The sequence below is a fragment of the Arachis hypogaea genome, chromosome 4, assembly GCF_003086295.3.
Source record: "Arachis hypogaea cultivar Tifrunner chromosome 4, arahy.Tifrunner.gnm2.J5K5, whole genome shotgun sequence".
NCBI lineage: Eukaryota > Viridiplantae > Streptophyta > Magnoliopsida > Fabales > Fabaceae > Arachis > Arachis hypogaea.
The window spans coordinates 25,289,631-25,304,074 of record NC_092039.1 but is presented as its reverse complement, the minus strand read 5'-3'; the positions used below and the strand labels follow the sequence as shown (position 1 = coordinate 25,304,074).

The 14,444-nt window shown below is 41.0% G+C and overlaps 1 non-coding gene across 1 annotated transcript; it reads left to right on the top strand.

Annotated features, from left to right (window-relative positions):
• The first annotated feature begins 9,856 nt into the window (after positions 1–9,856).
• On the top strand, positions 9,857–9,964 carry LOC112799297 (small nucleolar RNA R71). Its single transcript, XR_003200873.1, has one exon. It is a non-coding gene; the product is annotated as a small nucleolar RNA R71 (small nucleolar RNA).
• The last annotated feature ends 4,480 nt before the right edge of the window (positions 9,965–14,444 follow it).

Below are 14,444 nucleotides of genomic sequence, written 5' to 3'. Positions count from 1 at the left end.
AAGACTTGTCAAGAACAACTTGAAGATCATGAAGAACACTATGAATGCATGAGATTTTCGAAAAAATGCAAGAAAAATTTTTAAAAGCATGCAATTGACACCAAACTTAAAAATTAACACAAGACTCAAACAAGAACACAAAATATTTTTGGTTTTTATGATTTTATAATTTTTTTTTGTATTTTTATTACTTTTTTTTTTTCGAAAATAAAGTTTGCAAAAACGAAAAATAAAAGAAAAATTTTTGAAAAAGATTTTTGAAAAGAAAATTACCTAATCTGAGCAACAAGATGAACCGTCAGTTGTCCATACTCGAACAATCCCCGGCAACGGCGCCAAAAACTTGGTGGACGAAATTGTGATCACTTGTTCTTTTGTTTATAAAGGATGTATACTCTGAGGGCATTGTTTATTTCCTTCACAATCTCGTTCAACTAACCAGCAAGTGTACTGGGTCGTCCAAGTAATAAACCTTACGTGAGTAAGGGTCGAATCCACAGAGATTGTTGGTATGAAGCAAGCTATGGTCACCTTGTAAATCTCAGTTAGGCAGATTAAAGGGTAATTGTGATTATTGGAATAAATAATAAAAAGGAATAATAAAAGGGATAGAATACTTATGCAGATTCATTGGTGGGAATTTCAGATAAGCGGATGGAGATGCTGTAGAGCCCAAGGACGCCTGCTCTCCTACTGCTTCTACTCAATCCTTCTTACTCCTTTCCATGGCAAGCTTTGTATAGGGGTTCACCATCAACTGTGGCTACTTTCATTCCTCACGGGGAAATAACCTGTGCGGCTGTCACTCGCACAGCTAACCAGTCTGGAGGCATCACCCATGGCTGATGGCTACATCCCATCCTCGCAGTGAAAACTATGCTAACGCACTCTGTCACAGTACGGCTAATCACCGGTTGGTTCCCGCTCCTACTGGAATAGAATCCCTCTTTTGCGTCTGTCACCAACGCCCAGCAGGTTAAAGTTTGAAGCACGTCACGATCATTCATTACCGGAATCCTACTCGGAACACCACAGACAAGGTTGGACTTTCCGGATTCCCAGGATCCTACTCGGAATACCACAGACAAGGTGAGACTTTCCGGATCCTCATAAATGCCGCCAACTATCTAACTTATACCACGAAGATTCTGTTGGGGAATCTAAGAGATATGCATTCAAGCTCTGTTGCATGTAGAACGGACATGGTTGTCAATCACGCGCGTTCATAAGTGAGAATGATGATGAGGGTAATCTGACTCATAACATTCATCATGTTCTTGGGTACGAATGATTATCTTGGAATAAGAATAAGAGAGATTTGAATAAAAGAAGATAGAATTTCATTAATACTTGAGGTACAGCAGAGCTCCACACCCTTAATCTATGGTGTGCAGAAACTCCACCGTTGAAAACACATAAGCAAAGAGTTCAGGCATGGCCGAATGGCCAGCCCTCTCTAACGTGATCACAGGATTCAAAATACAATCCAGGATGTCTAATACAATAGATAAATGTCCTATATATACTAGACTAGCTACTAGGGTTTACATGAGTAAGTAATTGATGCATAAATCCACTTCCGGGGTCCACTTGGTGTATGCTTGGGCTGAGCTTGATGAATTCACGAGCTAAGGCATATCTTGGCGTCAAACTTCAGGTTATGACGTGTTTTGGGCGTTTGACTCCGGATCATGACGTTTTTCTGGCGTTTAACTTCAGACAGCAGTGTGTACTTGGCGTTCAACGCCAAGTTACGTCGTCATTCTTCGAATAAAGTATGGACTATTATATATTGCTGGAAAGCCCTGGATGTCTACTTTCCAACGCCGTTGAGAGCGCGCCAATTGGAGTTCTGTAGCTCCAGAAAATCCATTTCGAGTGCAGGGAGGTCAGATTCCAACAGCATCAGCAGTCCTTTTGTCAGCCTTCTTCAGAGTTTTGCTCAAATCCCTCAATTTCAGTCAGAATTTACCTGAAATCACAGAAAAACACACAAACTCATAGTAAAGTCCAGAAATGTGAATTTAACATAAAAACTAATGAAAACATCCCTAAAAGTAGCTCAAACTTACTAAAAACTATATAAAAACAATGCCAAAAAGCGTATAAATTATCCGCTCATCAGATGCCAAAACTGTTCGGAGGCAAAAAGCTACTAGTCCCGCTCATCTAATTGAAACTATGTTTCCTTGATATTTTGGAGTCTATAGTATATTCTCTTCTTTTTATCCTATTTTGATTTTCAGTTGCTTGGGGACAAGCAACAATTTAAGTTTGGTGTTGTGATGAGCGGATAATTTGTATGCTTTTTGGCATTGTTTTTAGTATGTTTTTAGTATAATCTAGTTAGTTTTTAGTATGTTTTTATTAGTTTTTAGCTAAAATTCACTTTTCTGGACTTTACTATGAGTTTGTGTGTTTTTTTGTGATTTCAGGTATTTTCTGGCTGAAATTGAGGGTCCTGAGCAAAAATCTGATTCCGAGACCAAAAAGGACTGCAGATGCTGTTGGATTCTGACCTCCCTGCACTCGAAGTGGATTTTCTGGAGCTACAGAAGCCCAATTGGCGCGCTCTCAACGGCATTGGAAAGTAGACATCCTGGGCTTTCCAGCAATATATGATAGTCCATACTTTGCCCAAGATTTGATGGCCCAAACCGGCGCTCAAAGTCTCCCTCAGAAATTCCAGCGTTAAACGCCGGAACTAGCATAAAATTTGGAGTTAAACGCCCAAACTGGCATGAGAACTGGCGTTTAACTCCAGAAAACGTCTCTACACATAAAAGCTTCATTGTTCAGCCCAAGCACACACCAAGTGGACCCAGAAGTAGATTTTTACGTCATTTACTCATTTCTGTACACCCTAGGTTACTAGTTTACTATTAATAGGATCTTTTGACATTGTATCAGTACCTTGGGATGACCTCATGACACTTTACACCCTTCTTTTTGTACTTTCCACAGCATGAGTCTCTAAACCCCATGGTTGGGGGTGAGGAGCTCTGCTGTGTCTTGATGAATTAATGCAATTACTACTGTTTCTCATTCAATCATGCTTGCTTCCATTCTAAGATAATACTTGTTCTCAATCCGGATGAATGTGATGATCTGTGACAATCATCATCATTCTCAACTATGAACGTGTGACTGACAACCACCTCCGTTCTACTTTAGATTAAGTAGTTATCTCTTGGATTCTTTAATCGGAATCTTCGTGGTATAAGCTAGAACTGATGGCGGCATTCAAGAGAATCCGGAAGGTCTAAACCTTGTCTGTGGTATTCTGAGTAGGATTCAATGATTGAATGACTGTGACATGCTTCAATCTCCTGAAGGCGGGGCGTTAGTGACAGACGCAAAAGAATCACTAGATTCTATTCCGGCCTGATTGAGAACTGACAGATGAATTCCGCTATGCTGTGACAGAGCATATGCAATCGCTTTCACTGAGAGGATGGGAGGTAGCCATTGACAACGGTGAAACCCTACATACAGCTTGCCATGGAAGGAGACTTGCGTGTTTGAAGAAGAAGACAGTAGGAAAGCAGAGATTCAGAAGATGGAGCATCTCCAAACCTCAACCTATTCTCCATTACTGCAAAACAAGTAATCATTTCATGTTCTTTTGCTTTTCACAATCAATCCTGATAATTTCTGATATCCTGACTAAGATTTACAAGATAACCATAGCTTGCTTCAAGCCGACAATCTCTGTGGGATCGACCCTTGCTCACGCAAGGTATTACTTGGACGACCCAGTACACTTGCTGGTTAGTTGTGCGGAGTTGCAAAAGTGTGATTGCAATTTCGTGCACCAATGAACGAAATAAACATAAAGGTAAAGATAGAGATACTTATGTAATTCATTGGTAGGAACTTCAGATAAGCGCATGAAGATGCCTTCCCTTCCGTCTCTCTGCTTTCCTACTATCTTCATCCAATCCTTCTTACTCCTTTCCATGGCAAGCTCATGTAGGGTTTCACCATTGTCAGTGGCTACCTCCCATCCTCTCAGTGAAAATGTCGCCTATGCTCTGTCACAGCATGGGTAATCATCTGTCGGTTCTCGGTCAGGCCGGAATAGAATCCATCGATTCTTTTGCGTCTGTCACTAACGCCCCGCCTGCTAGGAGTTTGAAGCACGTCACAGTCATTCAATCATTGAATCCTACTCAGAATACCACAGACAAGGTTAGACCTTCCGGATTCTCTTGAATGCCGCCATCAGTTCTAGCCTATACCACGAAGACTCTGATCTCACGGAATGGTTGGCTCGTTTGTCAGACGAGCACTCGGTTGTCAGGCGATCAACCATGCATCGTGCAATCAGGAATCCAAGAGATATTCACCCAATCGAATGTAGAACGGAGGTGGTTGTCAGTCACACGTTCATAGGTGAGAATGATGATGAGTGTCACGGATCATCACATTCATCAAGTTGAAGAACAAGTGATATCTTAGAACAAGAACAAGCGGAATTGAATGGAAGAACAATAGTAATTGCATTAATACTCGAGGTACAGCAGAGCTCCACACCTTAATCTATGGTGTGTAGAAACTCCACCGTTGAAAATACATAAGAACAAGGTCTAGGCATGGCCGAATGGCCAGCCTCCCAGTGATCTAAGATAGCATAAAAATGAAGATAGCTACCAAAGTCCTCAAATACAATAGTAAAAGGTCCTACTTATAGAGAACTAGTAGCCTAAGGTTTACAGAAATGAGTAAATGACATAAAAATCCACTTCCGGGCCCACTTGGTGTGTGCTTGGGCTGAGCAATGAAGCATTTTCGTGTAGAGACTCTTCTTGGAGTTAAACGCCAGCTTTAGTGCCAGTTTGGGCGTTTAACTCCCATTTGGGTGCCAGTTCCAGCGTTTAACGCTGGGATTTCTGAGGGTGACTTTGAACGCCGGTTTGGGCCATCAAATCTTGAGCAAAGTATGGACTATCATATATTGCTGGAAAGCCCAGGATGTCTACTTTCCAACGCCGTTGAGAGCGCGCCAATTGGGCTTCTGTAGCTCCAGAAAATCCACTTCGAGTGCAGGGAGGTCAGAATCCAACAGCATCTGCAGTCCTTTTTAGTCTCTGAATCAGATTTTTGCTGAGGTCCCTCAATTTCAGCCAGAAAATACCTGAAATCACAGAAAAACACACAAACCCATAATAAAGTCCAGAAAAGTGAATTTTAACTAAAAACTAATAAAAATATACTAAAAACTAACTATATCATACCAAAAACATACTAAAAACAATGCCAAAAAGAGTACAAATTATCCGCTCATCACAACACCAAACTTAAATTGTTGCTTGTCCTCAAGCAACTGAAAATCAAATAAGATAAAAAGAAGAGAATATGCAATGAATCCCAAAAACATCTGTGAAGATCAGTATTAATTAGATGAGCGGGGCTTTTAGCTTTTTGCCTCTGAATAGTTTTGGCATCTCACTCTATCCTTTGAAATTCAAAATGATTGGCTTCTTTAGGAACTTTGAATCCAGATAGTGTTATTGATTCTCCTAGTAGAGTATGATGATTCTTGAACATAGCTACTTATTGAGTCTTGGCTGTGGCCCAAAGCACTCTGTCTTCCAGTATTACCACCGGATACATACATGCCACAGACACATAATTGGGTGAACCTTTTCAGATTGTGACTCAGCTTTGCTAAAGTCCCCAATTAGAGGTGTCCAGGGTTCTTAAGCACACTCTTTTTGCCTTGGATCACAACTTTATTTCTTTCTTTTCTCTCTTTTTTTTTCGAATAGAAATGCTTTTTCTTGCTTCAAGAATCATTGTAATGATTTTTCAGATCCTCAGTAACATGTCTCCTTTTTCATCATTCTTTCAAGAGCCAACATTCATGAACCACAAATTCAAGATACATATGCACTGTTTAAGCATACATTCAGAGAACAAAAATATTGCCACCACATCAAAATAATTAAACTATTATAAAATTCAAAATTCATGCAATTCTTTTTCTTTTTCAATTAAGCACGTTTTTATTCAAGAAAGGTGATGGATTCATAGGACATTCATAACTTTAAGGCATAGACACTAAGACACTAATGATCACAAGACACAAACATGGATAAACATAAGCATAAAATTCGAAAAACAGAAGAATAAAGAACAAGGAAATCAAAGAACGGGTCCACCTTAGTGATGGCGGCTCTTTCTTCCTCTTGAAGATCCTATGGAGTGCTTGAGCTCCTCAATGTCTCTTCCTTGTCTTTGTTGCTCCTCCCTCATGATTCTTTGATCTTCTCTAATTTCATGGAGGATGATGGAGTGTTCTTGATGCTCCACCCTTAGTTGTCCGATGTTGGAACTCAATTCTCCTAGGGAGGTGTTTAGTTGCTCCCAATAATTTTGTGGAAGAAAGTGCATCCCTTGAGGAATCTCAGGGATCTCATGATGAGTGGGATCTCTTGTGTGCTCCATCCTCTTCTTAGTGATGGGCTTGTCCTCATCAATAGGGGTGTCTCCCTCTATGTCAACTCCAACTGAATAACAGAGGTGACAAATGAGATGAGGGAAGGCTAACCTTGCCAAGGTAGAGGACTTGTCCGCCACCTTATAGAGTTCTTGGGCTATAACCTCATGAACTTCTATTTCTTCTCCAATCATGATGCTATGGATCATGATAGCCCGGTCTATGGTAACTTCGGACCGGTTGCTAGTGGGGATGATTGAGCGTTGTATAAACTCCAACCATCCTCTAGCCACGGGTTTGAGGTCATGCCTTCTCAATTGAACCGGCTTTCCTCTTGAATCTCTCTTCCATTGGGCGCCCTCTTCACATATGACTGTGAGGACTTGGTCCAACCTTTGATCAAAGTTGACCCTTCTAGTGTAAGGATGTTCATCTCCTTGCATCATAGGCAAGTTGAATGCCAACCTTACACTTTCCGGACTAAAATCCAAGTATTTCCCCCGAACCATAGTAAGATAATTCTTTGGATTCGGGTTCACACTTTGGTCATGGTTCTTGGTGATCCATGCATTGGCATAGAACTCTTGAACTATCAAGATTCCGACTTGTTGAATGGGGTTGGTAAGGACTTCCCAACCTCTTCTTCGGATCTCATGTCGGATCTCCGGATATTCACCCTTTTTGAGTGAAAAAGGGACCTCGGGGATCACCTTCTTCAAGGCCACAACTTCATAGAAGTGGTCTTGATGCACCCTTGAGATGAATCTCTCCATCTCCCATGACTTGGAGGTGGAAGCTTTTGCCTTCCCTTTCCTCTTTCTAGAGGTTTCTCCGGCCTTGGATGCCATAAATGGTTATGGAAAAACAAAAAGCAATGCTTTTACCACACCAAACTTAAAATGTTTGCTCGTCCTCGAGCAAAAGAATAAAGAAGAGAGTAGAAGAAGAAGAAATGAGGGGAAAGGGAATGGCTTTGTATTCGGCCAAAGGGTAGAGAGATAGTGTTTAAGGGGTGTGAAAATGAAGGAGTGAAGGAGGGTTTATATAGGAGAGGGAGAGAGGGATGTTCGGCCATTTGAGGGTGGGTTTGGGTGGGAAAGTGGTTTGAATTTGAATGGTGAGGTAGGTGGGGTTTTATGAAGGATGGATGTGAGTGGTGAAGAGAAAGATGGGACTTGATAGGTGAAGGGTTTTTTTTGGGGAAGAGGTGTTGAGGTGATTGGTGAAGAAGAGAGAGAGTGGTAGGGTAGGTGGGGATCCTGTGGGGTCCACAGATCCTGAGGTGTCAAGGAAAAGTCATCCCTGCACCAAATGGCAAACAAAATCACGTTTTTAGCCATTTCTGGCGTTAAACGCCGGGCTGGTGCCCATTTCTGGCGTTTAACGCCAGCTTCTTGTCCCTTTCTGGCGTTTAACGCCAGTCTGGTGCCCCTTTCTGGCGTTAAACGCCCAGAATGGTGCCAGACTGGGCGTTAAACGCCCAACAGCTAACCTCACTGGCGTTTAAACGCCAGTGGGTGCGTCCTCCAGGGTGTGCTGTTTTTCTTCCTGTTTTTCATTCTGTTTTTGCTTTTTTTTCATTAATTTTGTGACTTCTCATGATCATCAACCTACAAAAAAAAAAGATAAAATAACAAAAGAAAATAGATAAAATATAACATTGGGTTGCCTCCCAACAAGCGCTTCTTTAATGTCAGTAGCTTGACAGAGGACTCTCATGGAGCCTCACAGATGCTCAGAGCCATGTTGGAACCTCCCAACACCAAACTTAGAGTTTGAATGTGGGGGTTCAACACCAAACTTAGAGTTTGGTTATGGCCTCCCAACACCAAACTTAGAGTTTGACTGTGGGGGCTCTGTTTGGCTCTGCTTTGAGAGAAGCTCTTCATGCTTCCTCTCCATGATGACAGAGGGATATCCTTGGACCTTAAACACCAAGGATTCTTCATTCACTTGAATGATCAACTCTCCTCTATCAACATCAATCACAGCCCTTGCTGTGGCTAGGAAGGGTCTGCCAAGGATGATGGATTCATCCATGCACTTCCCAGTCTCTAGGACTATGAAATCAGTAGGGATGTAACGGTCTTCAACTTTAACCAAAACATCCTCTACAAGTCCATGGGCTTGTTTTCTTGAGTTGTCTGCCATTTCTAGTGAGATTTTTACATCTTGTACCTCAGAGATCCCTAACTTCTCTATTACAGAGAGAGGCATGAGGTTTACACTTGACCCTAAGTCACACAAGGCCTTCTTGAAGGTCATGGTGCCTATGGTACAAGGTATTGAAAACTTCACAGGGTCCTGTCTCTTTTGAGGCAGTTTCTGCCTAGACAAGTTATCCAGTTCTTTGGTGAGCAAAGGGGGTTCATCCTCCCAAGTCTCATTTCCAAATAACTTGTCATTTAGCTTCATGATTGCTCCAAGATATTTAGCAACTTGCTCTCCAGTGACATACTCATCCTCTTCAGAGGAAGAATACTCATCAGAGCTCATGAATGGCAGAAGTAAGTCCAATGGAATCTCTATGGTCTCAGTTTGAGCCTCAGATTCCCATGGTTCCTCATTGGGGAACTCATTGGAGGCCAGTGGACGTCCAGTGAGGCCTTCCTCAGTGGCGTTCACTGCCTCTTCTTCCTCCCAAAATTCGGCCATGTTGATGGCCTTGCACTCTCCTTTTGGATTTTCTTCTGTATTGCTTGGGAGAGTACTAGGAGGGAGTTCAGTAATTTTCTTGCTCAGCTGACCCACTTGTCCTTCCAAATTTCTGATGGAAGACCTTGTTTCAGTCATGAAACTTTGAGTGGTTTTGATTAGATCAGAGACCATGGTTGCTAAGTCAGAGGTATTCTGCTTAGAGCTCTCTGTCTGTTGCTGAGAAGATGATGGAAAAGGTTTGCTATTGCTAAACCTGTTTCTTCCACCATTATTGTTATTGAAACCTTGTTGAGGTCTCTGTTGATCCTTCCATGAAAGATTTGGATGATTCCTCCATGAAGGATTATAGGTGTTTCCATAGGGTTCTCCCATGTAATTCACCTCTTCTATTGAAGGGTTCTCAGGATCATAAGCTTCTTCCTCAGATGAAGCTTCCTTAGTACTGCTTGGTGCATTTTGCATTCCAGACAGACTTTGAGAAATCATATTGACTTGTTGAGTCAATATCTTGTTCTGAGCCAATATGGCATTCAGAGTGTCAATCTCAAGAACTCCTTTCTTCTGACTAGTCCCATTGTTCACAGGATTTCTTTCAGAAGTGTACATGAATTGGTTATTTGCAACCATTTCAATTAGCTCTTGAGCTTCTGTAGGCGTCTTCTTCAGATGAAGAGAGCCTCCAGCAGAGCTATCCAAGGACATCTTGGATAGTTCAGAGAGACCATCATAGAAAATACCTATGATGCTCCATTCAGAAAGCATATCAGAAGGACACTTTCTGATTAATTGTTTGTATCTTTCCCAAGCTTCATAGAGGGATTCTCCTTCCTTCTGTCTGAAGGTTTGGACTTCCACTCTAAGCTTACTCAATTTGTGAGGTGGAAAGAACTTTGCCCAGAAGGCATTGACTAGCTTTTCCCAAGAGTCTAGGCTTTCTTTAGGTTGTGAGTCCAACCATGTTCTAGCTCTGTCTCTTACAGCAAAAGGGAATAGCATAAGTCTGTAGACCTCAGGGTCAACCCCATTAGTCTTGACAGTGTCACAGATTTGCAAGAACTCAGCTAAAAACTGATGAGGATCTTCCAATGGAAGTCCATGGAACTTGCAATTCTGTTGCATTAGAGAAACTAATTGAGGCTTAAGCTCAAAGTTGTTTGCTCTAATGGCAGGGATAGAGATGCTTCTCCCATAGAAATCGGGAGTAGGTGCAGTAAAGTCACCCAGCACCTTCCTTGCATTGTTGGCATTGTTGTTTTCGGCTGCCATGTGTTCTTCTTCTTTGAAGAATTCGGTCAGGTCCTCTAAAGAGAGTTGTGCTTTGGCTTCTCTTAGCTTTCTCTTCAAGGTCCTTTCAGGTTCAAGATCAGCTTCAACAAGAATGCCTTTGTCTTTGCTCCTGCTCATATGAAAGAGAAGAGAACAAGAAAATGTGGAATCCTCTATGTCACAGTATAGAGATTCCTTGAAGTGTCAGAGGAAAAGAAGAGTAGAAGACAAAAGTAGAAAATTCGAACTTATCAAAGAAGATGGAGTTCGAATTTTGCATTAAGGGATAGTGTTAGTCCATAAATAGAAGGATGTGAAAAGGAGGGAAGTAATTTTCGAAAATTAAGTAAAAGATTTTGAAAACATTTTTGAAAACAATACTTGATTTTCGAAAATGAAAGTGGAAAAGAAATCAAGTGATTTTTGAAAAAGATTTTGAAATTAGAAATTAAAAAGATTTGATTGAAAACTATTTTGAAAAAGATGTGGTTAAGAAAATATGATTATTTTTTAAAAAAGATGTGATTGAGAAGATATGATTTGAAAAACATTAAAAAAAGATTTGATTTTGAAAATTAAAAACTTGACTAACAAGAAAAGATATGATTCAAACATTAAACCTTTCTCAACAGAAAAGGTAACATACTTGAAATGTTGAATCAAATCATTAATTGGTAGCAAGTATCTTTGAAAATGGAAAGAAATTGATTTTGAAAAAGATTTGATTGAAAAATTGATTTGAAAAAGATTTGATTGTGAAAAGATTTTGAAAACTTAAAAAAAAATTGATTTGAAAACAAAATCTTCCCCCTTTAGCCATCCTGGTGTTAAACGCCCAGAATGGTGCACATTCTGGCGTTTAACACCCAAAACTATACCTCTTTGGGCGTTAAACGCCCAACCAGGTACCCTGGCTGGCGTTTAAACGCCAGTCTGTCCTTCTTTACTGGGCGTTTTGAACGCCCAGCTTTTTCTGTGTAATTCCTCTGCAGAATGTTCTGAATCTTCAATTCTCTGTATTATTGACTTGAGAAGACACAAATTAAAAATATTTTTTGGATTTTTAATAATCAAAATGCAACTAAAATCAAATAACAATGCATGCAAGACACCAAACTTAGCAGTTTGTATACTACTGACATTAACAAAATGAGAATGCATATGAGACACACGAAACACTCAAGTCAATAGAATTCAAAGATCAGAGTAAGAAATCATCAAGAATTATTTGAAGATCCTTAAGACACATGAATGGATGCATGCAATTGACACCAAACTTAAGATGAGACACTAGACTCAAACAAGAAATATTTTTGGATTTTATGATTTTTTTTTTGATTTTTTTGTGTTTTTCGAAAATTAAGTGGAAAAAGGTATCAAAATTCTTAATGAGAATTTCAGGAATCATGCAATGTTAGTCTAAAGCTTCAGTCTAAAGGAATTAGACATGGTCAGCCAAGCTTCAGCAGAACATTGCATTCAAGAGCTAAATTGATGAAGATCAATCAGCTTTGGTGATGATAAGAACATCACCTTGAAACACTAGAATTCATTCTTAAGAACTCTGAAGAAAAATACCTAATCTAAGCAACAAGATGAACCGTCAGTTGTCCAAACTCAACAATCCTTGGCACTGATGTTACCAAAAGCTTGCTCAAAACTTGAACAATCCCCGGCAACGGCGCCAAAAACTTGGTGCGCGAAATTGTGAACAATACTTTTCACAACTCTCATAATCCCCGGTCATGAACCCCAAGAACTTGGTGTTCAATACCATGGCATTACACAACTTCGCACAACTAACCAGCAAGTGCACTGGGTCGTCCAAGTAATAAACCTTACGCGAGTAAGGGTCGATCCCACGGAGATTGTTAGTATGAAGCAAGCTATGGTCATCTTGTAAATCTTAGTTAGGCAAACTCAAATGGATGTATGATGATGAACAAAATAAACATAAAGGTAAAGATAGAGATACTTATGTAATTCATTGGTAGGAACTTCAGATAAGCGCATGAAGATGCCTTCCCTTCCGTCTCTCTGCTTTCCTACTGTCTTCATCCAATCCTTCTTACTCCTTTCCATGGCAAGCTCATGTAGGGTTTCACCATTGTCAGTGGCTACCTCCCATCCTCTCAGTGAAAACGTCGCCTATGCTCTGTCACAGCATGGGTAATCATCTGTCGGTTCTCGGTCAGGCCGGAATAGAATCCATCGATTCTTTTGCGTCTGTCACTAACGCCCCGCCTGCTAGGAGTTTGAAGCACGTCACAGTCATTCAATCATTGAATCCTACTCAGAATACCACAGACAAGGTTAGACCTTCCGGATTCTCTTGAATGCCACCATCAGTTCCAGCCTATACCACGAAGACTCTGATCTCACGGAATGGTTGGCTCGTTTGTCAGACGAGCACTCGGTTGTCAGGCGATCAACCATGCATCGTGCAATCAGGAATCCAAGAGATATTCACCCAATCGAATGTAGAACGGAGGTGGTTGTCAGTCACACGTTCATAGGTGAGAATGATGATGAGTGTCACGGATCATCACATTCATCAAGTTGAAGAACAAGTGATATCTTAGAACAAGAACAAGCGGAATTGAATGGAAGAACAATAGTAATTGCATTAATACTCGAGGTACAGCAGAGCTCCACACCTTAATCTATGGTGTGTAGAAACTCCACCGTTGAAAATACATAAGAACAAGGTCTAGGCATGGCCGAATGGCCAGCCTCCCAGTGATCTAAGATAGCATAAAAATGAAGATAGCTACCAAAGTCCTCAAATACAATAGTAAAAGGTCCTACTTATAGAGAACTAGTAGCCTAAGGTTTACAGAAATGAGTAAATGACATAAAAATCCACTTCCGGGCCCACTTGGTGTGTGCTTGGGCTGAGCAATGAAGCATTTTCGTGTAGAGACTCTTCTTGGAGTTAAACGCCAGCTTTAGTGCCAGTTTGGGCGTTTAACTCCCATTTGGGTGCCAGTTCCAGCGTTTAACGCTGGGATTTCTGAGGGTGACTTTGAACGCCGATTTGGGCCATCAAATCTTGGGCAAAGTATGGACTATCATATATTGCTGGAAAGCCCAGGATGTCTACTTTCCAACGCCGTTGAGAGCGCGCCAATTGGGCTTCTGTAGCTCCAGAAAATCCACTTCGAGTGCAGGGAGGTCAGAATCCAACAGCATCTGCAGTCCTTTTTAGTCTCTGAATCAGATTTTTGCTCAGGTCCCTCAATTTCAGCCAGAAAATACCTGAAATCACAGAAAAACACACAAACTCATAGTAAAGTCCAGAAAAGTGAATTTTAACTAAAAACTAATAAAAATATACTAAAAACTAACTATATCATACCAAAAACATACTAAAAACAATGCCAAAAAGCGTACAAATTATCCGCTCATCAGTGCACATTCGCCACTTCCCGTTTGATTTTTTCACCAAGACGACGTTAGCTAGCCATAGTGGGTATTTGACTTCTCTTATGAATCCTTCCTCCAATAGAGCTTGTATCTGCTCTTCCACAGCATGAGAATGCTCTGGTCCTAGCTTTCTGTGCCTCTGTTGCACTGGTCGAGATCTTGGGTAGACTGCTAGTTTGTGGCACATTAACTTGGGGTCTATGCCTAGCATGTCTGCGGCCTTCCACACAAAGAGATCGACGTTATCTCGTAAGAACTATATGAGCGATTCTTTTATGTCTCCACGTAGAATTGCACCGATACTGGTCGTTTGATCCGGGGTATCCCTAATCTGGACTTTTTATATTCTGCCTTCAGGTTGTGGGCGGAGTTCTTCCCGCCTCTGAACTCCACCGGGCTCGATTGTGTGGAATTCTTTTCCTCTGCTTCTGAGGTCTAGACTTTCATTGTAACAGCGGCATGCCATCTTCTGATCTGCTTTTATTGAAGCTATCCCTTCTGGGGTTGGGAATTTCATGCATAGATGTGGAGTTGAGACTATTGCACCAAGCTGATTTAATGTTGTCCGGCTTATTAAGGTGTTATAGGCTGAGTCTACGTCGACCACGATGTAATCTATCTTGAGTGTTCTTGACTGGTTTCCCTTTCCGAA